Here is a 26,802-nt window from a genome sequence, read left to right as displayed (position 1 = left end):
GCGTGGAAGACTCCTGTTTGCACTAAGATCCAGGAGACTAATTATAAACTCCTCACGAGATGGTATTGAGTCCCTTCTTTGCTCTACAAATTCTCCCCGAATAATTCGGACCACTGCTGGAGATGCAAGGAGGGACTTAGTACAGTACTGCATGTGTTCTGGTCTTGCCCACGGTTATCTCGCTTCTGGGGAGATGTGAGAGCTCTAGCCCAAGAATTCACTGATTGGGCGATCCCGAACAACCCTGCTTTTTTTTTACCACCATCCCCCTTGGGAAGTATAAGAGATCGATCCTATTCCATATTTTGAATGCAGCTAAGTCTTGTATTCCTTTGTTTTGGAAGACACACTCTCCTCCAACAATTAGTGACTGTATTCGCAAAATCGAAGAAGTGAATAAAATTGAAGACCTACGTCTCTCTGCACAATTTAAAAAGTAAATATATAACAAAACATGGGGACCGTGGAATCTTTTTATGCTCTCGGAACGGGGGCGAAACCTACAGTGTCCGGTAAGGGCCGCTGTTTCAAGTGAATAATGAGAGAAATGAACTGTGCCTATAACTTATGCATCATGACCACGTGCGCCTACTTTCCTCTCCTCCCTTTTCTCCCTTCTTTTGCCCCCCCCCCCCTTTTTTTTTCTCCTTTCTTCTTTTTCTTTCCTTCCCCTGTGCTTATTGTTCCCTTTTACTTTTATTTTCCTTCTACTTTAGAAAATCAAGAAGGAGACGAAATGGATATGGTAGTTCCAGCGGCAACTTAATCTTATTGAACATTGCTTTCAAGTGTCTTGTGGGCTTTGGCTCCAGATTTGGCTGCTGTCTAGCACTGATTTGTATGTTTTCGTACACTGTTATTAGGGCACCTATATAGTTGCACATTACTACTATTGGTTCATTATTTACGAAAGTTGTATTTATTTGATCCTGCTCATTTTTTTTCTTTGCATAAATAAAATATTTGAAAAAAGAAAAAAAAAAAGAATTCCAGGCGAAACCTAACTAGTCTTAAAAAGGCTCCCTGTGTAAGAAAAATGTACATACAATACTTACTTATTTTCAGCCTGCTCCAATGTGATTATTCAACCCCCTGTGTCAGCCAGCAGCAGCTGCAGGGGAGAAGAGAAACAGTGGTGACATCAACCATAGGCTACCATGGCCCACCCTGTGTTAGCAGTTCCTCCTCCCCCTGCAGCTGCCGTTGACTGACACAGAGGAGCTGGGTCCCTTTACCTGACCAAATCAGGCTGCAAATAGGTAAGTACATCCATCATTCTTACACAGGTTAGTCAGTTAGGAGGAGGGAGGGAGCATTTTTAAGACTAGTTAGGTTTGATCTGGAATTCTACTTTACCTTTTTATTTCCTGTTTGCCTACCAGAAGATTTGTATTTCTATTTGTAAGCTATGAAATTTACACAGCTCTGATCCTCGGCACAGCCAGCTTGGTCACTCAACTTTCTCTGCTGCAGATAGGTAACACAGCTAGGTCACCTTCCTGTCCCTGACTAGTGACTGTGAAGGGGCAGCAAAGCACTGGTAAAGTTATCTCTCTGCTTGCTCCTCCTGCCAACAGATTGCTGCATGCACATTCAGGAAAGCTTGGCCCTTAGTGTTGTCTGCCTATTATATGCATTAAGGTAAAAAAAAAACCTTCTATTGGAGAAGATCCCCCAGCCCCCCCCCCCCCTTATACTTACCTAAGCCTGATCTCGATCCAGCTAAGTGCACAACAGCAGAGGCTCTCCTGGCTTTGTCCCTCCTCACTGGCTCCTGTCAATCATTTCTTATTATGAGGAATTGTGGGGGGGGGGGCGGTGCCAAGCCTCGCTGTCTGTATCAGCAAGTCTACACGAGTGCCCCCATAGAAAACAGCATTCCAAAGGGGGCACTCATGGTGGGAGGAGCCAGGAGTGCCAGCGGGGACCCGAGAAGAGGAGGATCAGGGCTGCTCTGTGCAAAACCTTTTCACAGAGCAGATAAATATACCATACTGAATATTTTATTTTAAAAACAGAGGCTTTAATATCACTTTAATATTATTATTCAGGATTTCTATAGCACCAACAGTTTGTGCAGTGTCTTACAAAATAAAGAAAGCCAGTACAGCTACATTCCAAATTAAGACAAGAGGGTTAGAAGGGCTTTGTTTGTAGGAGCAAGTGAGTGATACAAAAAATAATAGTTAGAGGTTGAGTTGATAGCGAAAAGAAATGTACAGTTTTTAGGTAAAGGCAGAATGAGCTTCCCTACAAGATGAGTTTTCAGAGATCACATAAAGCTGGGCAGAGTAGGAGTTAGCCAGACAGATTGGGGTATTGAGTTTCAGTGGATAGGAGAGGCTGTGGAGAGCTCCTGGAGGAGAGAATGGGATGAGCTGACGATAGAGCTATGGAGAGCAGAAGGTCTTCTGCAGAGACTGAGTTATTGGCAGAGAGGAGCAGTGAATGCTGAACAATTGGTAGGGCGGATGAGTCTGGCAGCAAAAATCGTGATAGACTGAAGGAAGGCAATCCTGTGTAAAGGGAGGTCAATGAGAAGGAAGTTGCAATAGTCAAAGAGAAAGATAACAAGGAAGTAAATACGTAGCTTGGTTAAGAAGGTGCTTATTTTAGAAATGTTAAGGAGGTGAAGGCAGCAAAATTTGGACTGTGATTGGATGTATGAGTGAAAAAAGAGGTCAGAGTCCAGGATTACATCTAGAACCCTGCATTGAGAGAGTCAACTGATAGCTGAAAGAGTGGAATAATGGATAGTGAAAATATTGAGTTTGAGAAAGTTGTGCAGCATTGATACTGGCATGTCAATTAGTAAATTAGTAATGCATAAGGAGACTGAAGGGGTGAGCTGAGGTGTATAGAGAAAGTATCACGTACCTGGTGGAGATCGAGCTGTAGAGGGGGCTTCTCTTTCACTTCCTGTCCAACACCCCTGGTAGAGATGACAGGTGGTGTGGGGCACAGAGTGGCACGAGGGCTGGTATAGCAGGTGGCACTAGCTTGACAGGAAAACGATGGCTGCAGATCACCGGATGGGTACCTGGAACTGGAACTCCATGATGCTGGATGAGAAGGCAGGAGCGTACCCGGAAACACCAGCCAAGGGGTCATCAACAGCCAGGCAGTGCTGGTACAGGAACGTGAGACAGAAGCAGTGTCAAGATACAAGCCAAAGTCAGTACACAGTCTGGCAGCTAGGTACAAAGACATAAGACAGGAGCAGGGTCAAACACAGGCCGAGGTCACAGGTAGGCAGGCAGGAATCCAGAGGAGAGTCAAGGACAGGCCAAGTCAACACAGGAAAACCAGAAGCAGGTCAGGGCACAGGTGAACAGGAACAAGTTGAAAGACCACTCAGCAATGTGCTTCTGTCATTGCTCAGTTTATATAGGCCATTTGGCACCAATGCGTGCACCCTAATGTGCCTGGGTATGCGCGCCAACGCCTGTTTGGGTCCAGCTGAATTTCTCTTACAGATAGATTTGAGCGTTGTCGGAACAGATATGCTATTGGAAGCCAGGGAACGCTATCAATTGACAAAGAGAGGAGTAAGTGTAGATAGAGTATAGAAGGGGTCCATGGACAGAGCCTTGGAGAACACCTACAGGAAGAAGAAAGGCAAAAAAACAGATGGAGTTACAGGTGACACTGACGAAGCCCTTAGTTAGGTTGGAGGAGAACCAGGAAAGATCAGAGTCTTGGAAGCCAAGGGAGTGGAGTTTTTGGAGGGAGTCCAATAGCATTAGTAGGAAGTAGTGGCCATTGGTAAGTTGTTAGGGAGTTTTAGAAGGGCAATTTCTGTGAAGACTGTTGTAGACTAGGTGTTTTAGAAGCTTGGGAGTTAGGATGAGCAAGGAGATGGGTCTTAGGTTGTTAAGACTGATGAGGTTCAGCAAGAACATTTTAGGTAAAGGGATGACCAATGCATGTTTTAGGGCCCAGGGAGCAGGCGGTTAGGTGGGCGTCAGAGAAAGGTTTGGTAAACTCTTCTGTAGTAACAAAATCAAAATAGAAAAGTATTTATTGTGGGAAATCAAGACACAATTGTTCACACATGTTTACAGTATTATATGGGGCTGAAGGGTAACTGTATAGTTAGGAAATGTGGATAACTCCCAACCTAGAATCCCTATTAAGCATTACAATTTGACAGACAACTGGAGGTCACAAGCTGGTTATAGGCAAAGTGAGAATGTTACCATATATGTGAGAGTTGGAGCAATGTTACTTGTACAGAGATTAAAGTATTAGCAACAGGGGGCTCTAGACTGGTGCCTGATGGCTAATGGTAACCTCTAAAATCCCAATGCAAGGATCAACATTCTAAAAATGCATAGTTATATGTAACAGATCAACTGGCCCCCCCCCGACCGGGTGCCTCCGTTGACGGATGCTCCTAGTGCTTCCCGAGGACTCCAAGCACTCAACCAGACACTGTAACCACTTCAGACCCCACGAACCGCCGCAGCTTGGTTAGGGTCTCGCTGTCTCCTACCTACCCTGGACCTACGACAAGGCTCCAGGTTCCCGTGGGTGAACCTCTTTCCCCAGAGAGTGTAGCAGAACAAGCTCTTACAAGAGCTTAGTGATTATCCAAGGGAGTATGGAGGACATAGAAATTCCTTGTAGCCGATTCCCCCAATGAGAGACAGGACTCTAGATTGAGGGTGAAGTATAACTCAACGTTATTGAACAAGAAACCGGCTTTTATACAGTTTTCCCCCACAAGGTTACCGCCCAGGTGGACCTTGTTGAGGACAGGCCCTGAGATTCACAATCCAATGAAAAACGGAATTTTTGTAAAATCTTACCTGTAAAATTCCTTTCTCTGAGTCCTCCGACAGTCGCCGCCTCTTCATATTCGTCACATATGGGGTATTAGACTTTGCTCCGAAGGAGTAGCTAGGCAACAGAATATGTTAACAATAAAGCTTTAACATATCCCACCCTCAAGGGGTGGTCCCCTCAGTCAATACCCTCCTACTTCCTGCAACCATATCTCAGTTTTAGTGGAATAGCAGTAGAGTATACAATCAAACCCCAAAAGAGGAGCGGGGGCGGCGACTGTCGGAGGACTCAGAGAAAGGAATTTTACAGGTAAGATTTTACAAAAATTCAGTTTTCTCTTACGTCCTCCGACAGTCGCCGCCTCTTCATATTCGTCACATATGGGGACGTCCCAAAGCAGTGCAAACATGAGGGGTGGGAAACGCATCCGCGCCGAAAGGCAACGCAGTCTCCGCATCAAAGAAGGAACCTTACCAAAGGAAGGAAACCAGCTGGGCAACAGCAAAAAACAAGTGCTCAACAGGAGCAACAACCCAGGAAAAGACAAAAAAACCAGGGGATACAAAACTTATCCCAACAGCCAGGAGTCCCCAACAAGGGACCCTAGGGAACAGCCGCACTAAGAACCTTGCGGCCAAAGGAAGCATCCGCCGATGCCTGAACATCTACTTTGTAGAATCTTGTGAAAGTGTGCACGGTCGACCAAGTCGCCGCCTTACACACCTGGGCTACAGAAGCCCCATGACGACAGGCCCAAGACGTACTCAGAGATCTAGTAGAGTGCGCCTTCACAGGCACAGGGGGAACCTTCCCCTGCAAAGCATAGGCCTGTTCAATGGTCTGCCTGATCCATTTGGCGATGGTAGAGGCCGAAGCCGCCATGCCCTTCCGAGGACCCTCTGGAAGAACAAACAAGGAGTCCGTCTTTCGAAAAGACTCAGTCGATTTAAGGTAAACCCTTATCGCCCGAACAACATCCAGAGAGTGCAATCTCACCTCCTTTGGATGTTTAGGCTTCGTGCACAACGAAGGCAAGACAATATCCTCATTAAGATGGAATTCCGAAACTCGTTTCGGCAGAAAAGAAGGATTAGGTCGCAAGACCACCTTATCCAAATGAATAACCAGGTACGGAGACTTGCAGGACAAAGCCGCCAGCTCCGACACTCTGCGAGCCGAAGTGATCGCCACCAAAAAGGCGACCTTTTTGGACAACATAGACAACTAGATCTCCCTGATCTGTTCAAAAGGAGCACGTTGTAACACAGATAGAACGAGATTCAAGTCCCAAGGGGGCAGAGGATCCCGCCTCGGGGGAACCAGATGCCGCACACCCTGAACAAAGGTGCCAACCAATGGGTTGGAAGCCACGGGACGTTGAAACAGAACGGCCAGAGCAGACACCTGACCCTTTATCGTAGCCAGCGCCAAACGCTGATCAACACCCGTTTGAAGGAAAGACAGCACACGGGACACCGAGTGCGTGCGGGGTGAAAACCCCCTGGACTCACACCAGGCAAAATAGGCCTTCCAAGTACGGTAATAAACCTTCCCCGAGGAAGACTTCCTCGCGTTGATTAAAGTATGAACGACCTCCGGAGAGAGACCCATCTCCTTCAGGACCTCGGTCTCAACAGCCAGGCCGTCAAAGCCAGCGACTGTAAAGCAGGATGGTATATCGGTCCTTGAGACAGTAGATCGTCTCGAAGAGGCAGACGCCACGGGGCGTCGACCGCCAGATTCACGAGGTCTGCGTACCAGGACCGGCGAGGCCAGTCCGGTGCCACAAGAATCACCGTGTTGCGTTCCGAGTGTAACCTGCGAAGGAACCTGGACAGCAACTGAATCGGTGGAAACGCGTACATCAGCCTGTACTGATGCCACGGGGCCACTAACGCGTCCGACGCGTCTGCCCGAGGGTCGCGCGTCCTTGCCACGAACCTCTTCACCTTGTTGTTGAGGCGAGACGCGAACAGGTCCACATCTGGAAGACCCCACTTCGCGCACAACGTCTGGAAGACAGCCGGATGGAGAGACAATTCCCCCTGATCCAGGGTCTGGCGACTCAGATAGTCCGCCTGCCAGTTCTCCACTCCCGGAATGTGAACCGCCGTTATCGCCGGGACATGAGTCTCGGCCCAAGACAGAATGTCGGCCACTTCTCGAGCCGCTCGGGCACTCCTGGTGCCCCCTTGGTGGTTGATGTAGGCCACCGCCGTGGCATTGTCCGTCTGCACCCGAACCGGGCAACCCTGCAGCCGGTCCGTCCAGCGATGAAGACAGAGACTTATCGCACGCAATTCCAGAATGTTGATCGGAAGGGAAGACTCCCCCTCCGACCAAGTCCCCTGAGCGGACAGAACGCCCAGAACTCCACCCCAGCCCGACAGGCTGGCATCCGTGGTGATTACCGTCCACGAGATCGGACGAAACGACTTGCCCCCGGACACCAACGGGGACTGGAGCCACCACAGAAGGTTTTCCCTGGTGCGAAGACTCAACGAGATTTGAAGATCCAGAGATTGAGGTCGCCCGTCCCACCTGGACAGGATCTCCGCTTGGAGACCCCGCGTGTGAAACTGTGCGAAAGGAATCGCCTCGAAGGCCGAGACCATCAATCCCAGACATCTCATACACGTCCGCAGAGACGAGTTCGGAACGTCCCTGAGGGACCTGACTTCCTCCCGGAGAGTCCTGAGTTTGTCTTCCGGCAGGAAGACCTTCGCCTGCACCGAGTCCAGTATCATTCCCAGATAGGGGAGACGAACCGACGGACTCAGTGTCGACTTTGGAAAATTTATCCAACCAAACTCCTGCAGAGTTTGCATTGTGACAGACAGGTCCTCCTCCAGACCCTGGCTGGTCGCAGACCGAACCAGAATGTCGTCCAGATAACCCAGGACAGAAACGCCCTGGGCCCTCAATAATGCCAGAACCGGTGCAAGCACCTTGGTGAAGACCCGCGGAGCCGAGGCGAGACCAAAGGGCAACGCCACGAACTGGTAGTGATCCTCCGCAATGGCAAATCGAAGGTACCTCTGATGACCCTCGAATATGGGGATGTGAAGGTACGCATCCTTCAAATCGATGGAGGCCATGAATTCCCCCGGAACCAGGGCAGCCACCACCGACCGCAGGGATTCCATGCGGAACTTGCGAACCCGCACAGAGCGGTTCAGAGCCTTCAAGTCCAGAATCGGACGAACCTTGCCCTCCTTTCTGGGCACGGTGAACAGATTGGAATAAAACCCCCGAAACCTGTCCCGATGAGGCACCGGAACCACCACTCCCTGAGCCCTCAGGTCCCGCACCGCCAGGTGCAGGTCCCGCAAGCGCTCTGGAGACAGTTGAAGATTTGAGGGAAAAAATCTGCTCTCCGGCCGAGAGAGAAACTCGATCTTGTAACCAGATCGAACGATTTCCAGAACCCATCTGTCCCGCACACGGGCCAACCAGGGCTGAAGAAAACCGAGCAAGCGTCCCCCCACCCCAAAACTGGGTGAGGGCGCCCCTTCAGGCCGAACTGTTATGGGCTGCAGGTCCGGATTGGCCGGACTTCTGTTTCCCAGACCAGGGCTTCTTCTGAGAGCCTTGACCTTTGAACGGTTTGCCCTTGTAGTGCGGCCGAAAGGCACGAAAGGACCCCTGAGGGGGCCGAAAATTTGCATGCTTCTTCCCAGAAGCCCCCTTAGCCTTGGGGAAATGGGGCAAGAGAGTGCTCTTACCCCCGGTGATCCCCTTAATCAACACATCCAGGGACTCCCCAAAAAGGCGAGACCCATCATAAGGCAGATTGGCTAAGGTCTTACGTGAAGATTGGTCCACCGACCAACATTTTAACCAAACCAGGCGGCGAGACAACACCGCCACGCTGTGCACACGTGCAGCCAACGGAATCAGGTCCAGGTCCGCATCACACAGATACATGACACCCTGGTGGATCTGATCCACCATATCCAGGGTCGCCGGCGAGGCCGAGTCGGCCACTAGGACGCGCCTAAGCATCTGCGTCCAACTTGCGATCGCCTGGGCCGCCATGAGAGAAGCAAACAGAGCCTTAAGCATAGAACCCGTAACAGAATAAGTATGACGGGCAAGAGACTCCAGTCTCCTATCCGTGGCATCACGGAAAACAGGGGAACCCTCTGCAGGAATCGCAGTGGCTTTGTTCAAAACCGCAATTGCATGATCCACTGGTGGAGGCACACACCACCTTTCATCAGTGGCAGGCGAAAAAGGATAACGCAGCTTGAATTTACTTGGTACCGCAAAAGGTTTGTGCAGATCGCGCCATTGATCCTTAACAGCGCGCTGAAAATCAGCATTGCAGGGAAAAACCTGCGACGTCCTGCGTTTTCTCTGCGTCCCATAAGCCGCCAAGGCAGCGGGGGGACACACTTCGTCCTGCAAACGCAGCGTTTGCTTAATGGAAGCAATCAACTCATCCATGATTGCAAGCTCTTCAGGCGAGCCAGGGGGAGAATTATCGACCCCCTCAACTTCAGCCTCCACCTCAGACCCCACTAGATCAAGAGAGGAGCGGGACCCCGATAAGGAGGCCCCTGCCAGAACAGCCCCATCACCTTCACCCTCAGAATCAGAGGAAAGAGCAACTCTGGGCCTTTTAGTAGATTGAGCAGCCACCAGCATTTGCACCTGAGCAGCAAGGCCAGCCACAATAGTGGCTAAATCCCCCCCTGGGGGGGAAACAGCGGTCCCCTGGCTTTCCACCAATACTGTAGGAAATTTGCCCTCCTGAGAATCCATTGCCCCTGTAATGCCAGACAACCAAGGGTTAACTGCCCCTTTTAAGCAAGCGCGGCAAGCGCAGCCCACCGCACCACACTCAAGCACAATGAGACCCCCACAGGGAATATGCAAACTGAACACAGGCAATGGATAGCAAGAACAGAAGGATAAAACCTGAGGAGACCCTCGCCGCTGCTGCTGCCTCGATCGGTGTTCCTGGAAAGAGGAAGTGATGCTGCCAGGGCGCTCTATGTAAGCCTATGGAGGCTACAAGAAAATGGCCGCCATGCATGTAAACCATGCGGCCGGAGCGGGTGTAGGCAAAATGGCGTCGTTTGGCGCCGAAACCGCCGCTCCACAGTGCATTAAAACACACATTACATTCCAATATAAGAATACATGTCAGATCGCCGCAGCGATCGCTGTATATGCCCAAACATGCCAAAAAAACATGCCCCACAGCACACAGCTTCTCACACTGCCCAGTCTGACACACACAGTGTCATACAGCTCCCCCCCCCCTTGCAGCCCACAGCATGCAGCCGAGAGATAGGGAGACAAGCAGTGTGAATAGAGGCAGGTTACACAGTCCCAGACTGACACCCCCCCAGACAGACAGGTCCCCACATAAATACACTTACCTCACATGGCGTGGGGGACCCGCACAGGCGAACAAGCCGCTGCACATGAGGCAGGGAGAGTCGCAATTCAAGACGCACAAAATGGGGGTTAAGAAACCGCACAGCGTCCAGTGAGGTAGCCACCTCACCAATCATCCCTGCACCGAACAGGGATGGGTCGTTCACTATGCCAGGAGCGTTACCTGGCTGAACGCTCGATGGCAGACTGGGAAGCCACTGACCCACGACCTGCGACCAGGGGGATCAGCCCGAGACCCAGTCCGCATGATCCTCTTCGTCCGAAGAACTAACTAACGCTGACAAAATAACAGCTAATTAAAGGTAGAGAGAAAAACTCAAACAAAATATTAAAAAGAAGAAAGAGTCTGGGACAGAAAGTCCCAGCACAGAGAGAGCCAGCCACTCCTGACAAGCTAGACATTAAAACTGAGATATGGTTGCAGGAAGTAGGAGGGTATTGACTGAGGGGACCACCCCTTGAGGGTGGGATATGTTAAAGCTTTATTGTTAACATATTCTGTTGCCTAGCTACTCCTTCGGAGCAAAGTCTAATACCCCATATGTGACGAATATGAAGAGGCGGCGACTGTCGGAGGACGTAAGAGAAACAGAGTTTTACACTCCCATACAGTGTACACAAAGATATACATTGTGGGACAACCCCCAACCCCCCCCCCTCCCCCTTAGCATCCAATCCACATCCACATATACATCCCGTAATAAGTTTATCTTAAGGCAGACAGAACAATGTGAGGTCATTAACATTTAACAATGAGATAGGCACAATCCATATTCCCTCCCAATACACAAACAACAGGGAAGTCTGCTAATGACAGTCAGGGTGTCTCTCTCACAGACAAGCATGGAATACACTGTGTAAGGTGGTATTAAATCTTCATATTTCTATACGAAGATATTGCTGACAAATATTGAAGCAATCCAAACCATTAATTATCTGTCTTTCACTCATAGTGACAGAAACGCGATAGCACATATTGACTCTGTTATTGCTGTTGGGCTTCAATAAAGCTTAATAAGGAAGACGCATCAAGCGGCCGGCTTTTTGTTTGACTTTAAACCTGCAGTGGAAATTTGCAGCCAGAGCACCTACACTCACACATTGGAGATACGGCAGTAGAGCTTGGGTGAGTGTTTACATAATGAAAGCGGAGTTCCGGGAACAGAAGTCATTCTTTTTTTTTTGTTTACTTACCTGGTAAATGAAGATCGAAGATACTCACCTCAGAGTACTTCCTCCCTCGGAGCCGCGGCTCACCCCGTCACTTCCTGTCTCGCTATGATTCCTGGGAGCTGAACGTCATAGCTCCCAGGAATCAATGCAACGGCACCGGCCCGGCTCGTCATTTCCGGGAGACGCCGCATTCCCCTGCTAAACAGCTTCTGGGCATGCCCAGAAGCTGTGGAGGAATGCAGCGCCGCACCGGAAGTGACGAGAGGGGCCGGTGCAGGCGCATTCTGGGAGAAGAAGACGCGGAAGAAGACACAGAAGAGGACCGCGCCGGCTTCAGCTGCCCACAAGAGAGATGGAAACGCTGTGGAAGAAATTTTATAAGTAAGTATTTCTTCTAAAAGGTAAGTGCGAACCGGGACAGATCAGAGGCTAGCCATTGTGGAATGTGCTAGCCCTGACTGTCCCGGGGGTATGTTTAGTAAAAAATGACCTCTGTGCCCGGAACTCCGCTTTAACATCCAGCCTGAGTGGCAACCATGACTTTTCCATTAATAAGGTAAAATGAGTAAGCAAAGCCTGGAAAAAAGTCCAGAAGAAAGAAAAACAAGTGCTGCCACATCATTTAGGGATGATAGGAAGCAATATTTTTTTTGTTAGTTTAGATACATTATATTTCAATGACTTTCAAATAAAGATTATTTAAGGCATTATAATTTAATTGCAGGACAAAGCCGCCAGCTCCGACACTCTGCGAGCCGAAGTGATCGCCACCAAAAAGGCGACCTTTTTGGACAACATAGACAACTAGATCTCCCTGATCTGTTCAAAAGGAGCACGTTGTAACACAGATAGAACGAGATTCAAGTCCCAAGGGGGCAGAGGATCCCGCCTCGGGGGAACCAGATGCCGCACACCCTGAACAAAGGTGCCAACCAATGGGTTGGAAGCCACGGGACGTTGAAACAGAACGGCCAGAGCAGACACCTGACCCTTTATCGTAGCCAGCGCCAAACGCTGATCAACACCCGTTTGAAGGAAAGACAGCACACGGGACACCGAGTGCGTGCGGGGTGAAAACCCCCTGGACTCACACCAGGCAAAATAGGCCTTCCAAGTACGGTAATAAACCTTCCCCGAGGAAGACTTCCTCGCGTTGATTAAAGTATGAACGACCTCCGGAGAGAGACCCATCTCCTTCAGGACCTCGGTCTCAACAGCCAGGCCGTCAAAGCCAGCGACTGTAAAGCAGGATGGTATATCGGTCCTTGAGACAGTAGATCGTCTCGAAGAGGCAGACGCCACGGGGCGTCGACCGCCAGATTCACGAGGTCTGCGTACCAGGACCGGCGAGGCCAGTCCGGTGCCACAAGAATCACCGTGTTGCGTTCCGAGTGTAACCTGCGAAGGAACCTGGACAGCAACTGAATCGGTGGAAACGCGTACATCAGCCTGTACTGATGCCACGGGGCCACTAACGCGTCCGACGCGTCTGCCCGAGGGTCGCGCGTCCTTGCCACGAACCTCTTCACCTTGTTGTTGAGGCGAGACGCGAACAGGTCCACATCTGGAAGACCCCACTTCGCGCACAACGTCTGGAAGACAGCCGGATGGAGAGACAATTCCCCCTGATCCAGGGTCTGGCGACTCAGATAGTCCGCCTGCCAGTTCTCCACTCCCGGAATGTGAACCGCCGTTATCGCCGGGACATGAGTCTCGGCCCAAGACAGAATGTCGGCCACTTCTCGAGCCGCTCGGGCACTCCTGGTGCCCCCTTGGTGGTTGATGTAGGCCACCGCCGTGGCATTGTCCGTCTGCACCCGAACCGGGCAACCCTGCAGCCGGTCCGTCCAGCGATGAAGACAGAGACTTATCGCACGCAATTCCAGAATGTTGATCGGAAGGGAAGACTCCCCCTCCGACCAAGTCCCCTGAGCGGACAGAACGCCCAGAACTCCACCCCAGCCCGACAGGCTGGCATCCGTGGTGATTACCGTCCACGAGATCGGACGAAACGACTTGCCCCCGGACACCAACGGGGACTGGAGCCACCACAGAAGGTTTTCCCTGGTGCGAAGACTCAACGAGATTTGAAGATCCAGAGATTGAGGTCGCCCGTCCCACCTGGACAGGATCTCCGCTTGGAGACCCCGCGTGTGAAACTGTGCGAAAGGAATCGCCTCGAAGGCCGAGACCATCAATCCCAGACATCTCATACACGTCCGCAGAGACGAGTTCGGAACGTCCCTGAGGGACCTGACTTCCTCCCGGAGAGTCCTGAGTTTGTCTTCCGGCAGGAAGACCTTCGCCTGCACCGAGTCCAGTATCATTCCCAGATAGGGGAGACGAACCGACGGACTCAGTGTCGACTTTGGAAAATTTATCCAACCAAACTCCTGCAGAGTTTGCATTGTGACAGACAGGTCCTCCTCCAGACCCTGGCTGGTCGCAGACCGAACCAGAATGTCGTCCAGATAACCCAGGACAGAAACGCCCTGGGCCCTCAATAATGCCAGAACCGGTGCAAGCACCTTGGTGAAGACCCGCGGAGCCGAGGCGAGACCAAAGGGCAACGCCACGAACTGGTAGTGATCCTCCGCAATGGCAAATCGAAGGTACCTCTGATGACCCTCGAATATGGGGATGTGAAGGTACGCATCCTTCAAATCGATGGAGGCCATGAATTCCCCCGGAACCAGGGCAGCCACCACCGACCGCAGGGATTCCATGCGGAACTTGCGAACCCGCACAGAGCGGTTCAGAGCCTTCAAGTCCAGAATCGGACGAACCTTGCCCTCCTTTCTGGGCACGGTGAACAGATTGGAATAAAACCCCCGAAACCTGTCCCGATGAGGCACCGGAACCACCACTCCCTGAGCCCTCAGGTCCCGCACCGCCAGGTGCAGGTCCCGCAAGCGCTCTGGAGACAGTTGAAGATTTAAGGGAAAAAATCTGCTCTCCGGCCGAGAGAGAAACTCGATCTTGTAACCAGATCGAACGATTTCCAGAACCCATCTGTCCCGCACACGGGCCAACCAGGGCTGAAGAAAACCGAGCAAGCGTCCCCCCACCCCAAAACTGGGTGAGGGCGCCCCTTCAGGCCGAACTGTTATGGGCTGCAGGTCCGGATTGGCCGGACTTCTGTTTCCCAGACCAGGGCTTCTTCTGAGAGCCTTGACCTTTGAACGGTTTGCCCTTGTAGTGCGGCCGAAAGGCACGAAAGGACCCCTGAGGGGGCCGAAAATTTGCATGCTTCTTCCCAGAAGCCCCCTTAGCCTTGGGGAAATGGGGCAAGAGAGTGCTCTTACCCCCGGTGATCCCCTTAATCAACACATCCAGGGACTCCCCAAAAAGGCGAGACCCATCATAAGGCAGATTGGCTAAGGTCTTACGTGAAGATTGGTCCACCGACCAACATTTTAACCAAACCAGGCGGCGAGACAACACCGCCACGCTGTGCACACGTGCAGCCAACGGAATCAGGTCCAGGTCCGCATCACACAGATACATGACACCCTGGTGGATCTGATCCACCATATCCAGGGTCGCCGGCGAGGCCGAGTCGGCCACTAGGACGCGCCTAAGCATCTGCGTCCAACTTGCGATCGCCTGGGCCGCCATGAGAGAAGCAAACAGAGCCTTAAGCATAGAACCCGTAACAGAATAAGTATGACGGGCAAGAGACTCCAGTCTCCTATCCGTGGCATCACGGAAAACAGGGGAACCCTCTGCAGGAATCGCAGTGGCTTTGTTCAAAACCGCAATTGCATGATCCACTGGTGGAGGCACACACCACCTTTCATCAGTGGCAGGCGAAAAAGGATAACGCAGCTTGAATTTACTTGGTACCGCAAAAGGTTTGTGCAGATCGCGCCATTGATCCTTAACAGCGCGCTGAAAATCAGCATTGCAGGGAAAAACCTGCGACGTCCTGCGTTTTCTCTGCGTCCCATAAGCCGCCAAGGCAGCGGGGGGACACACTTCGTCCTGCAAACGCAGCGTTTGCTTAATGGAAGCAATCAACTCATCCATGATTGCAAGCTCTTCAGGCGAGCCAGGGGGAGAATTATCGACCCCCTCAACTTCAGCCTCCACCTCAGACCCCACTAGATCAAGAGAGGAGCGGGACCCCGATAAGGAGGCCCCTGCCAGAACAGCCCCATCACCTTCACCCTCAGAATCAGAGGAAAGAGCAACTCTGGGCCTTTTAGTAGATTGAGCAGCCACCAGCATTTGCACCTGAGCAGCAAGGCCAGCCACAATAGTGGCTAAATCCCCCCCTGGGGGGGAAACAGCGGTCCCCTGGCTTTCCACCAATACTGTAGGAAATTTGCCCTCCTGAGAATCCATTGCCCCTGTAATGCCAGACAACCAAGGGTTAACTGCCCCTTTTAAGCAAGCGCGGCAAGCGCAGCCCACCGCACCACACTCAAGCACAATGAGACCCCCACAGGGAATATGCAAACTGAACACAGGCAATGGATAGCAAGAACAGAAGGATAAAACCTGAGGAGACCCTCGCCGCTGCTGCTGCCTCGATCGGTGTTCCTGGAAAGAGGAAGTGATGCTGCCAGGGCGCTCTATGTAAGCCTATGGAGGCTACAAGAAAATGGCCGCCATGCATGTAAACCATGCGGCCGGAGCGGGTGTAGGCAAAATGGCATCGTTTGGCGCCGAAACCGCCGCTCCACAGTGCATTAAAACACACATTACATTCCAATATAAGAATACATGTCAGATCGCCGCAGCGATCGCTGTATATGCCCAAACATGCCAAAAAAACATGCCCCACAGCACACAGCTTCTCACACTGCCCAGTCTGACACACACAGTGTCATACAGCTCCCCCCCCCTTGCAGCCCACAGCATGCAGCCGAGAGATAGGGAGACAAGCAGTGTGAATAGAGGCAGGTTACACAGTCCCAGACTGACACCCCCCCAGACAGACAGGTCCCCACATAAATACACTTACCTCACATGGCGTGGGGGACCCGCACAGGCGAACAAGCCGCTGCACATGAGGCAGGGAGAGTCGCAATTCAAGACGCACAAAATGGGGGTTAAGAAACCGCACAGCGTCCAGTGAGGTAGCCACCTCACCAATCATCCCTGCACCGAACAGGGATGGGTCGTTCACTATGCCAGGAGCGTTACCTGGCTGAACGCTCGATGGCAGACTGGGAAGCCACTGACCCACGACCTGCGACCAGGGGGATCAGCCCGAGACCCAGTCCGCATGATCCTCTTCGTCCGAAGAACTAACTAACGCTGACAAAATAACAGCTAATTAAAGGTAGAGAGAAAAACTCAAACAAAATATTAAAAAGAAGAAAGAGTCTGGGACAGAAAGTCCCAGCACAGAGAGAGCCAGCCACTCCTGACAAGCTAGACATTAAAACTGAGATATGGTTGCAGGAAGTAGGAGGGTATTGACTGAGGGGACCACCCCTTGAGGGTGGGACATGTTAAAGCTTTATTGTTAACATATTCTGTTGCCTAGCTACTCCTTCGGAGCAAAGTCTAATACCCCATATGTGACGAATATGAAGAGGCGGCGACTGTCGGAGGACGTAAGAGAAACAGAGTTTTACACTCCCATACAGTGTACACAAAGATATACATTGTGGGACAACCCCCAACCCCCCCCCCTCCCCCTTAGCATCCAATCCACATCCACATATACATCCCGTAATAAGTTTATCTTAAGGCAGACAGAACAATGTGAGGTCATTAACATTTAACAATGAGATAGGCACAATCCATATTCCCTCCCAATACACAAACAACAGGGAAGTCTGCTAATGACAGTCAGGGTGTCTCTCTCACAGACAAGCATGGAATACACTGTGTAAGGTGGTATTAAATCTTCATATTTCTATACGAAGATATTGCTGACAAATATTGAAGCAATCCAAACCATTAATTATCTGTCTTTCACTCATAGTGACAGAAACGCGATAGCACATATTGACTCTGTTATTGCTGTTGGGCTTCAATAAAGCTTAATAAGGAAGACGCATCAAGCGGCCGGCTTTTTGTTTGACTTTAAACCTGCAGTGGAAATTTGCAGCCAGAGCACCTACACTCACACATTGGAGATACGGCAGTAGAGCTTGGGTGAGTGTTTACATAATGAAAGCGGAGTTCCGGGAACAGAAGTCATTCTTTTTTTTTTGTTTACTTACCTGGTAAATGAAGATCGAAGATACTCACCTCAGAGTACTTCCTCCCTCGGAGCCGCGGCTCACCCCGTCACTTCCTGTCTCGCTATGATTCCTGGGAGCTGAACGTCATAGCTCCCAGGAATCAATGCAACGGCACCGGCCCGGCTCGTCATTTCCGGGAGACGCCGCATTCCCCTGCTAAACAGCTTCTGGGCATGCCCAGAAGCTGTGGAGGAATGCAGCGCCGCACCGGAAGTGACGAGAGGGGCCGGTGCAGGCGCATTCTGGGAGAAGAAGACGCGGAAGAAGACACAGAAGAGGACCGCGCCGGCTTCAGCTGCCCACAAGAGAGATGGAAACGCTGTGGAAGAAATTTTATAAGTAAGTATTTCTTCTAAAAGGTAAGTGCGAACCGGGACAGATCAGAGGCTAGCCATTGTGGAATGTGCTAGCCCTGACTGTCCCGGGGGTATGTTTAGTAAAAAATGACCTCTGTGCCCGGAACTCCGCTTTAACATCCAGCCTGAGTGGCAACCATGACTTTTCCATTAATAAGGTAAAATGAGTAAGCAAAGCCTGGAAAAAAGTCCAGAAGAAAGAAAAACAAGTGCTGCCACATCATTTAGGGATGATAGGAAGCAATATTTTTTTTGTTAGTTTAGATACATTATATTTCAATGACTTTCAAATAAAGATTATTTAAGGCAAGTTTTGTCCCCTTATTCAGATCTTCTCTGCAAATTCATAACACAGCAACACTGTCAATTCTTACCATTTAGGCCCCATGCACACGGGGCGTTAGAAAAAACGTACGTCAAAGTTAGTTCTGACGCCGGAAAAAGCAGCTGTAAAAACGTGCTGTCAGTAGCTTTTTCCATTGGCGTTATTGCACGTTTTGCCACATTGCTTTTAGCAGCGTTTTTTTTCTTCCATTCAAAATCAATGGTTCCCTATGGGAGCCTATTGATTTGAATGGAGGTCGCACCGCAACACCGCAAATCGGATCCGACTTGCGGGGCGACTTGCGCTGTGAGAATCTTGAGGGGGAACTCCACGCCAAAATGGGAAAAAAACGGCGTGGGGGTCCCCCCCAAGGTTCCAAACCAGGCCCTTCGGGTCTGGTATGGAATTTGAGGGTAGCCCCATGCCGAAAAAATGGCGTGGGGTCCCCCCCAAAATCCATACCAGACCCTTATCCGAGCATGCAGCCCGACAGGCCAGGAAAGGGGAGGGGACGAGCGAGCGGCCCCACCCCCCCTGGACCACACCAGGCCACATGCCCTCAACATGGGGGGGGTGTTGGTGCTTTGGGGCAGGGGGAGCTCTGCACCCCCCACCTCAAAGCACCTTGCCCCCATGTTGATGAGGACAAGGGCCTCATCCCCACAACCCTGGCCGGTGGTTGTGGGGGTCTGCGGGCAGGGGGCTCATCGGAATCTGGAAGCCCCCTTTAACAAGGGGCCCCCCAGATCCCGGACCCCCTCCCTATGTGAATGGGTATGGGGTACACTGTACCCCTACTCATTCACCACATAAAAGGCAGTGTATGGAAATAACGACAAGAGACGTTTTGGTAAGTTTATTAAAAATCTTCATCCGACTCTTCTTGTCTTCTCCTCTCCGGGGTCTTCTCCTCTCCTCCTCTCCGGGGTCTTCTGCTCTTTTGCTGTCCGCCCTTCTTGTCTTCTCCTCTCCGGGGTCTTCTCCTCTCCGGGGTCTTCTGCTCTTTTGCTGTCCGCCCTTCTTGTCTTCTCTCCGGGGTCTTCTGCTCTTTTGCTGTCCCCTCTTCTTGTGTTCTCCTCTCCGGGGTCTTCTGCTGTCCACTCTTCTTTTCTTCTCCTCTCCGGTCTTTTGCTGTCGGCTGTCGGCTGTCGGCTGTCGGCTCTTCTTCCTCCGGTCCTCCTCCGACGACGTCTCCGCTGATTATGCCTATCTCCGGTCTCTGCAGCTTATTATATAGCCATTAGGGGCGGGGCCTCCCAATGACGTCAACGGGAGGCCCCGCCCCCTCACGTCACAGATGACGTCATCTGTGACGTGAGGGGGTGGGGCCTCCCGTTGACGTCATCGGGAGGCCCCGCCCCTAATGGCTATATAATAAGCTGCAGAGACCGGAGATAGGCATAATCAGCGGAGACGTCGTCGGAGGAGGACCGGAGGAAGAAGAGCCGACAGCCGACAGCCGACAGCCGACAGCCGACAGCTGACAGCAAAAGACCGGAGAGGAGAAGAAAAGAAGAGTGGACAGCAGAAGACCCCGGAGAGGAGAACACAAGAAGAGGGGACAGCAAAAGAGCAGAAGACCCCGGAGAGGAGAAGACAAGAAGGGCGGACAGCAAAAGAGCAGAAGACCCCGGAGAGGAGGAGAGGAGAAGACCCCGGAGAGGAGAAGACAAGAAGAGTCGGATGAAGATTTTTAATAAACTTACCAAAACGTCTCTTGTCGTTATTTCCATACACTGCCTTTTATGTGATGAATGAGTAGGGGTACAGTGTACCCCATACCCATTCACATAGGGAGGGGGTCCGGGATCTGGGGGACCCCTTGTTAAAGGGGGCTTCCAGATTCCGATGAGCCCCCTGCCCGCAGACCCCCACAACCACCGGCCAGGGTTGTGGGGATGAGGCCCTTGTCCTCATCAACATGGGGGCAAGGTGCTTTGAGGTGGGGGGTGCAGAGCTCCCCCTGCCCCAAAGCACCAACACCCCCCCCATGTTGAGGGCATGTGGCCTGGTGTGGTCCAGGGGGGGTGGGGCCGCTCGCTCGTCCCCTTTCCTGGCCTGCCGGGCTGCATGCTCGGATAAGGGTCTGGTATGGATTTTGGGGGGGACCCCACGCCGTTTTTCGGCATGGGGCTACCCTCAAATTCCATACCAGACCCGAAGGGCCTGGCTTGGAACCTTGGGGGGGACCCCCACGCCGTTTTTTTCCCATTTTGGCGTGGAGTTCCCCCTCAAGATTCCCACAGCGCAAGTAACTCCGCAAGTCGGATCCGACTTGCGGTGTTGCGGTGCGAACTCCATTCAAATCAATAGGCTCCCATAGGGAACCATTGATTTTGAATGGAAGAAAAAAAAATGTATAACGTGGCTTAACGCACGTTAAGCCACGTTATAGCAAAGATTATTCAGCTTTTAGCAGCGTCAGGCGTTTTTAACGCTGTAACGCTGGTCCTCAGAACGCGCAGGTCGTGGGTTCTTGTTGCAGCTTAAAAACGCCTAGGCCACTTACAGCTCAAAAACGTCTGAGTGTGCATGAGGCCATAGAATAACATGGAGGGGCGTTTTTAGGCTGCAAAAAGAAAACGCCTGACGCTGCTTACAGCGGCGTTAAAAACGTCCCGTGTGCATGGGGCCTAAATATTGTAAAGTACTGTAGTTAGACCAGTAAATGTGCTAGCATGCCAGTAATAAACATTTGTAGTGTCTATCATTGGACAAATAATTAATTATCAAATGTTTGCCCACAGTCAATGATAGACTTTTCTTGCAATGATAGGTGCACAAGATCAGACTATTTATGTGTGGTTTGGGTTCGGCTAGAATGGTATAGATGACATTGGGCCCTTCCTTCCAGGGTTGCAGTTTCAGGGTGGTTGTTTCTCCATTTGGACCTTCCTGTTTACTGATGGTTGCAGCTGTCTGATGGATAGCATAGGACTATTGGTATACTGTCTTGTATGTGATCGCAAAGTGCTTAACAACAACAAACGTTATTTTTCTTTCTTCTAACGTTGCACTGGCTTGACCATGGCACTCAGTGAAAGACGACATTAGTGAACCGTTCCCTTCCTCACCCATTAATAAATAGTTGCCTTTTTGCCTTCCGGCTGCTAAAATGGGACATAGACTGCTGTAGATAATGACAGCAGGGTGATGTAAGAAAAGAGCAGCAGACATTTCCAAGACAAATATGTGTCTTTTTTCAGACACACTTTCATGTCTTTCTTGAAGAACATCTAAAAATAAATAAATGGAGCTATATATTGTTGCAAATGTGTTTTATTTAGTTGAAAAGCAATACAAACCAGGATGTTATTAGATTCAGAGAACCCATACGTTTTTTAAAATCCCTAAATAACTCAGTCACGTCACATGACAACTCAGGGCCTGTTGTTAAACACAATGATCCTGAAAGATCTTCACCATGCTGTTTCTGACCATGCTGATTAGTAGTTGCATCTACAATATAGGCAGTCCTCAACTATTAACTCATAATAACTATTGTACTCATAGGCCACTCTAATCCACAAAAATCTAGCTGTGCATTAAAACTTTTACAGGATTCGAACAGTTACATTCATTGATTCCTACAAGTCTATTGTCTTAGAGGGTTTTCATTAGAATATTACATTTTAGCTAAACTGCAGATACATGAACAATGCCTAAAATATGTTGTGTCTTCTGTACGTGGTTTTCTATCTTTTACAACTGAACGCCAGACTCAGTTTTGCACAGCTGTGCAGGCTTCTTTTCTGTACAGAAAATTGCATATGTTAAATTAACTGCACACTGTAAGCTTCTCACAGGGTGCATTAGAAGTTGCAACAAGTCTGATAGAGCCCACCTCATTTCCTGGTTGGAGGCTATCCAGTTGCATCTAGTAATTTTCCTTCCTAGCCTCCCTGTCCTTGGATGCACCTTTCATTCATTAGATAAAAGCACTTTCAATCCTGAAGACTCAGCAGCATCACATGTGTGGTAAAACCTAGGGCAGTCTGCATGCAAATGGATGCCCACTGACAGCCACCCATCAATAACCAGCCCACTGCTTGCACCATGGCTTAGGGCTCTTAAAAGGACTACTGAGGCAGGCTGCAGTGATTTTTCCAGGACGCTGTTGTCCCTTCCCCCCAGCCATAATCTGCCTGCATTACATAGAGAAGCACAGAGACCTACTGATGACATCACTGGGTCTAAAATAAGGTATGTAATACAGGCAGAAAAGTTTTATTTGAAAATGACAATGCTTGTTGATGAAGGTTGACATGAGGAACCAGGGAATGCAAAAAATAAGCAGATTAAATTTCAGTTTTACTAATTTGCTGGTTCTTCAACTTGTATCCTATGAGATATGAATATTACTGTTACCCATTATGCTAAATCAGTGCAGTTTAGCAAATTTTCTTTGCCTCTTTTTTTACAGGCATGTTAATAGGATAGATAAAATGCATTCAGTAGAGATGAGAGAATTGATTTACCTGAATTGTTCATGTAAAAAGTCAGGATTTGCCTTATTTGAAAATACATTTCCTAGTCTCTAGATCACAGCTAATGTAGCTGCCTTCCTTCACTCACAAATAGTGAATCTTGCAAAAATATTCACGCCTATGGAGTCCATTGTATAATCTGTGACATTCATTTTAAAATAAACCTATTACTAAAGCAGCGTTCCAGCCTTTTCTGTGTTTATTAAAAGTCAACAGCTACAAAAAGTGTAGTTGCTGACTTTTAATACACACGCACTCACCTGTCCCACTATCCAGCAATGCGGCCGCCCGAATCCTCGATCCTCTCCCTCTGGTCTCAGCGGCACCAGCATCTCTAGTGTGGGCACCCGCTGTGACAGCTTACAGCTTCACAGCCGGGTGCGCACTGTGCATGCGTGAGTCACGCTGCGCCTCTTGATTGGCCGGCAATCTTCTGGGACCTGTGACGTGCCCCAGAAGATTTCAGGGAGGGAGGGGGAGAGGAGAACTCCCTCTCGGAGCGCCGTGGCGCTCCGAGCTGAAGTAGGAGCGGGTACCCGTCAAAACTAGGTACCAGCTCCCCCCCAAAAAAAGGACATGCCAAATGTGGCATGTCAGGGGGTTAGGACTACTTAAAGTGGAAGTTCTACTTTTGGGTGGAACTCCGCTTAAATCTTAGCAATTAAAGAGACCTGTGAGGAAAACTCTCAGCTTAGGTTATACTTTGTGTGAAGACCTCAAATCAAATTGATAAATAGTTACAGAGATATAGGCACATAAACACGTACACATGCAAGTTCCTACCATGTAAGTGCAATCATTTTTTTAATAAATGATTGGTTTTTACAGTATGACGCTCCGTTGAGCCCTTATTTTGCATACATCCTGATTTGCTGAGAGTAAATGGGAGATTATCTGAATATCGGATAACACGTAAATTGCCACCCGGACTTCCATGTGTTGAAGTTCCTTTCCTTTTGGTCATATAAGCGAACATTGACCACCCTTCATAAGTGGGGTCACTGGCTTTCTGGTAAGCCACCTTGGTGGACTTTCTTCTGAGTGTCACTTTGGCTACTCCTGTATCTCTTTTCAAGCACATAAGGAATTATACTTAGGACTTTTTACTTTTTACCTTTGATTCGCCTTCTTTTTCTTTTAGGCCCCTTTCACACATACGGTCCGTTTGTCCGTTTTTCATCCATCCGTTGACGGATGAAAAACAGACATCAATGCATCTCTATGTAAAAACGGATAAAAATGGATGATCATCCGTTAACATCCGTTTTCATCTGCTTCTCTCAATGTCCGTTTTTTGGAACGGATGAATGCCCTATATTTCATCTGTCAAAAAAGCAGATTGGACGAAAAACAGATGTAAACAAACAAACAGTCAGTTTTTCATCCATTTTTTCATACGTTTTTCATCCGTTTTTTTTTTACATTCACTACCAATGCAAAAACGGATGAAAAACATATGAAAAAATGGATGAAAAACGGATGAAAAAACGGATAAAAAACTGATACATTTTGACGTGACTGAACTGATGAACTGAACGGACGGTATGTGTGAAAGAGGCTAATTGTTTGGAGGTGCACCTATTAACCACTTGCCGAATGCTCACATTGAGCGTACTGCGGCAAAGTGGCTCGATTCTGTCCAGCGACGTACACCTACGTCGCTGGACTCCTCCCCTTGTGGGCGGCGTGTGCGTGCCGCCGGAGGCTCGCTCCTGCTGTATTCAGACACAGCGGGAGTCGGGCCAGGGGACGAGAGGCACTGATTACTGTAGTAATGTCACTGGTACCTTCGAAAGTGTCAAAAATGTCAGTCAAGTGTCCGATCTGTCCACCGAAATGTAGCAGTCCCGCAAAAAAAAAAAAGCGCAGATCGCCGCCATTACTCTTTAAATAAAAAAACAATAAAAAATGACATAAATCTTTCCCGTAGTTAGTAGCTGCAATAACTTTTGTGCAAACCAATCAAAATACGCTTATTGTGATTTTTTTTACCAAAGATATGTAGCAGAAAACAAATTGGCCCAAAATGTTAAAAAATGTTGATTTTTAAGTTTTTTTTTGGGGGGGGGGATTTCATATAAAAAAAATTGAAAAATATTGTTATTTTTTCAAAATTGTCGCTCGTTTTTTGTTTATAGCGCAAAAAGTAAAAATTCGCACAGGTAATCAAATAACACCAAAAGAAAGCTCTATTTGTGGAAAAAAAAAAGGACATAAATTTAATTTGGGTACAGCGTCGCACGACCGTGCAATTGTCTGTTAAAACAACGCAGTGCCGAATCGCAAAATATGGCCTGGTCATGCATGGGGTAAAATCTTCCGGTCTTAAAGCGGTTAAAAATACGCTCATTGAGAATTTTTTTGTCATAGACATGTAGCTAAATACATTTTGGCCTAAATATATGACAAAAATTTAATATATTGGATATTTTTTAACTGTCAAAGTAGAAAAATATTGTTATTTTTTCAAAATTGTCGCTCTTTTTTTATTAATATTGCAAAAAATGAAAAGCGCAGAGGTGATCAAATACTACCAAAAGAAATCTCTGTTTGTGGGAAAAAAAGGATGTAAATTTCGTTTGGGTACAGCGTTTCACGCCCGCGCAATTGTCAGTTAAAGTCGCACAGTGCCAAGTTGCAAAAAGTGGCCTGGACGTAAAGCAGGAAAATCCTCTGGTCCTAAAGTGGTTAATGTTTGTCACGGTGTGTTTATTTTGTACACAAATTTATTCACAATGTTTATTTATGCACTGCACTGTTTATTTAGGAGATATAAGCTGCTGAAGTTTTCTGAGAGTATCAACTTTTCTTGTAAAACGTTTAGCAAGGCCCCTCATGCACCTCTCCTCATTTCCTGAGCCTCTCTGTTTAACCGCTTGCCGACCGCCGCAAGTAGATTTACTGCGGCGGTCAGCCCCTGCCAGGCAGAATGACGTTAATTAACGTCACTAGCCTGGGAGGGTCTGGGGAGCGAGCGCGCGCCCGCAGAGGCGCGCTCCCGCGCGGTCACGAACCCCCCGCGCGTGTGACTGGCGGACCCGATGTCCGCCGGTCACTCGGCGATCGTCGGGGGAGAGGGAGAAAGTCAGGCGGCTTGTGTAAACAAGCCAACTGTCATTCTCTCCTGTGTAAAAACACTGATCACACGGATCTACTATGTAGATCCGTTGATCAGTGTCCTTACAGCTCAAGCCACAGCCAATCACAGTAGAAAGCACGCCCCTAGGGACACACACAGCCCCTCCCTCCCAAATAAAGTTAACCCCTTCACTACCAGTGTAATTTTACAGTAACAGTGCATATGTATAGCACTGATTACTGTAGAAATGTCACTGGTAACCCCAAAAGTGTCAAAAATGTCAGTCAAGGGTCCGATCTGTCCGCCCCAATGTCGCAGTACCGCAAAAAAAAAACGCAGATCGCCGCCATTACGCGTTTAAAAAAAAACAACAAAAATGACAAAAATCTTTCCCTTTGTTAGTAAACGCAATAACTTTTGCGCAAACCAATCAAAATACGCTTTTTGCGATTTTTTTTACCAAACATAGGTAGCATAGAACAAATTGGCCGAAAATGTTAAAAAATTTTGATTTTTACATTTTTTTTGGGGGGGAATTTCATATAAAAAAATGTGAAAAATATTGCTATTTTTGCAAAATTGACGCTCTTTTTTTGTTTATAGCGCGTGATCAAAAAATCGCACAGGTGATCAAATACCACCAAAAGAAAGCTCTGTTTGTGGGAAAAAAAGGACGTCAAATTAGTTAAGGTACAGCGTCGCACGACGGCGCAATTGCCCGTTAAAGTCGCGCAGTGCCGAATCGCAAAATACCCCCTGGTCTTTTAGCAGGAAAATCCTCCGGGGCTTAAGTGGTTAATGGGAGAAAACTGGCTTGGAAGGCAAGGTAAGTTTTTATCAAATGTGAGTACAAATCTGTGAAAGGGTGCCTTTGCATCATTCGCCCATGTAGAAATAAGATATACCTGTGCTCAAATACCAACAGCTTATAGATATATATATATATATATATATATAACCCATCAGGAGCTAAAGGGGCGTA

This window comes from Pelophylax lessonae, assembly GCF_965119305.1.
Source record: "Pelophylax lessonae genome assembly, chromosome: 1".
Classification (NCBI taxonomy): Eukaryota; Metazoa; Chordata; class Amphibia; order Anura; family Ranidae; genus Pelophylax; species Pelophylax lessonae.
The sequence above is the reverse complement of the archived record's forward strand: the minus strand, read 5'-3'. Positions refer to the sequence as shown.